At 46.2% G+C, this 3,141-nt stretch overlaps 1 pseudogene; it reads left to right on the forward strand.

Annotated features, from left to right (window-relative positions):
* Positions 1 to 1,465: 1,465 nt before the first annotated feature.
* LOC126163584 (5S ribosomal RNA) lies at positions 1,466 to 1,583 on the forward strand (annotated as a pseudogene).
* The last annotated feature ends 1,558 nt before the right edge of the window (positions 1,584 to 3,141 follow it).

Genomic DNA, 3,141 nt, shown 5'->3' on the forward strand with positions numbered 1-3,141 from the left:
GTGCACTATTCAGTGTCCCCTCGACGATCACCAGTGGTGTATGGCCAGTGTAGGAGATCGCTCCCCACACCATGATGCCGGGTGTTGGCCCTGTGTGCCTGGGTAATATGCAGTCCTGATTGTGGCGCTCACCTGCACGGCGCCAAACACGCATACGACCATCATTGGCACCAAGGCAGAAGCGACTCTCATCGCTGAAGACGACACGTCTCCATTCGTCCCTCCATTCACGCCTGTCGCGACACCACTGGAGGCGGGCTGCACGATGTTGGGGCGTGAGCGGAAGACGGCCTAACGGTGTGCGGGACCGTAGCCCAGCTTCATGGAGACGGTTGCGAATGGTCCTCGCCGATACCCCAGGAGCAACAGTGTCCCTAATTTGCTGGGAAGTGGCGGTGCGGTCCCCTACGGCACTGCGTAGGATCCTACGGTCTTGGCGTGCATCCGTGCGTCGCTGCGGTCCGGTCCCAGGTCGACGGGCACGTGCACCTTCCGCCGACCACTGGCGACAACATCGATGCACTGTGGAGACCTCACGCCCCACGTGTTGAGCAATTCGGCGGTACGTCCACCCGGCCTCCCGCATGCCCACTATACGCCCTCGCTCAAAGTCCGTCAACTGCACATACGGTTCACGTCCACGCTGTCGCGGCATGCTACCAGTGTTAAAGACTGCGATGGAGCTCCGTATGCCACGGCAAACTGGCTGACACTGACGGTGGCGGTGCACAAATGCTGCGCAGCTAGCGCCATTCGACGGCCAACACCGCGGTTCCTGGTGTGTCCGCTGTGCCGTGCGTGTGATCATTGCTTGTACAGCCCTCTCGCAGTGTCCGGAGCAAGTATGGTGGGTCTGACACACCGGTGTCAATGTGTTCTTTTTTCCATTTCCAGGAGTGTAGTTTTAAAAGCAAACTGAAGTAGCTTCTCAATATTTGACGTTTCACATTAGTAGACATATTCATCTTTGGTCCATTTTCTAACGTAACATCAATGCGATGGATATTCGTTAAAACGTATTTCTAATATGTGAGCAAAAAAACACGTTTATTTTTCTAGACATAAAGTATTTCATCTAAATTGTGCCGACATTAGCTGCAGCACATGCCTAGCCTCACCGCGTCATTGAATAAAATATTTCAGATTGAAAACAGAAGATGGCGAATAGTCAACGCACTGGACTCGTTTTCTGAATAAAGAACAGTGTTCCATCCGCCGTCTGACCAGTCTGATGATTGTCAGATAAAGGACGCCAGTTCGTTTCCTCACTCATTCTTTCCCAGCTATGCTAAAGCTACGTTAGTAGAGACCTATACGTCGACCTGACTCTAAACTGCACTACATTAAAAAATTCACTACGAAAACTAATGATCAGACGGCTAATTTGGAAAATAATAACAGAAGTAATCCTTCAAATACAAGTGACGTAGCATAAATAATTAAATCCTTTTATTTCATAACTAATAGCAACGGCCTTGCCGCAGTGGCTGCACCGGTTCCCGTCAGATCACCGAAGTTAAGCGCTGTCGGGCTTGGCCGGCACTTGGATGGTCGACCATCCGAGCCACCATGCGCTGTTGCCATTTTTCGGGGTTCACTCAGCCTCGTGATGCCAATTGAGGAGCTACTCGACCGAATAGTAGAAGCTCCGGTCAAAGTAAACCATCATGGCGACCGGGAGAGCGGTGTGCTGACCATACGCCCCTCCTGTCTGCATACTCAGCTGAGGATGACACGGCGATCGGATGGTCCCTATGGGCCACTTGTGGCCTGAAGACGGAGTGCTTTATTTCATAACCAATGAGCGTCTTACCAAGCTCTTCTTTTTAACACTTATTTGTAGTGTATAATAATATGTTAATAGACTACATTTCTCTTACGTGCTGCGAAGTACCGTATTTAACTACGATACAAACAGGTAGCCTACTGTTGTTACTGATGTTTAATAACGTTCGGTAGTGGTCTTTAATTTCAAACTGAGATTAAAAATTTAAAAATGTATCATTGTCTCACATTTATTTTCATAAAACATAAAACGTTTTGACTGGGGTACTCTCGATGGAACAGATTTGTTAAATTCCTGTTTGATTCCCACTCAGAAAATGTTCAAATGGCTCTGAGCACTATGGGACTTAACTTCTGAGGTCATCAGTCCCCTAGAACTTAGAACTATTTAAACCTAACTAACCTAAGGACATCACACACATCCATGCCCGAGGCAGGATTCGAACCGGCGACCGTAGCGATCACGCGGTTCCAGACTGTAGCGCCTAGAACCGCTCGGCCACTCCGGCCGGCGATTCCCACTCAGAGTTATTGAAAACCTCCAGCTCTGTACGGAGGCAATGTGAAGTGAGAAACGATGGTAATGTAATGGCTGTCTCACTGCTTTGAATCCCTCGGAGATTGAGGTAAAGAATACGAACCATTTGAGGTAAATGAAAACAACGAAGCTTTTTGCAAACACTTCTGGTGGCAACGGTACAAAGTAGGAAATGCTCGTCACCGTATGTACGTATTGTATTATTGTTCTATCTAGTCTTGCTGTTCTCCTCAGAGATATTTTTATAAACATTTGAATCCTTTTTAGATAATAATTCTTCCTTACATTGGAAATGTTAACATTTTCTCCTAGTGTTTAATGGTCTATTACCTATACACCGTGAAATAAAACTGTGAATGCACGTTACTGCAACACTGATTAATTGAGTACTCACACGATTCAACAGTTCTTCAGCTTTGTCGATCGACATCATTAATTTAAACGAGAGGAAGAAATTATGCATGTGTATGTTCTTACACAAAGTGTTTACAACTGGAGAATAAATGAATTTGCGCTGAACTTGACTAAGATAAGCACCCGGTAGATAGGACACATCCAAAGACCTCGAGAAATATTGAATTTCTAATGGAGAGAAGTGTGCGATGTAAACATTTTATGGAGACGGCTAGGCATGAATACAGTAAGCACATACACGTGGATGTAGTTGCAGAAATTATTCAAATATGAAGAGATGGACACAAGGTAGTTCAAGTTGGAGATCTAATGCAGACGAATCTTGGGGCTAATGATCACTACAACAACATCGTTTCATCAACCCTTTGATTTACGGTTGGCACTTTACGATTAATTCTGAAATT

This window comes from Schistocerca cancellata, chromosome 2 (genome assembly GCF_023864275.1).
Source record: "Schistocerca cancellata isolate TAMUIC-IGC-003103 chromosome 2, iqSchCanc2.1, whole genome shotgun sequence".
NCBI lineage: Eukaryota > Metazoa > Arthropoda > Insecta > Orthoptera > Acrididae > Schistocerca > Schistocerca cancellata.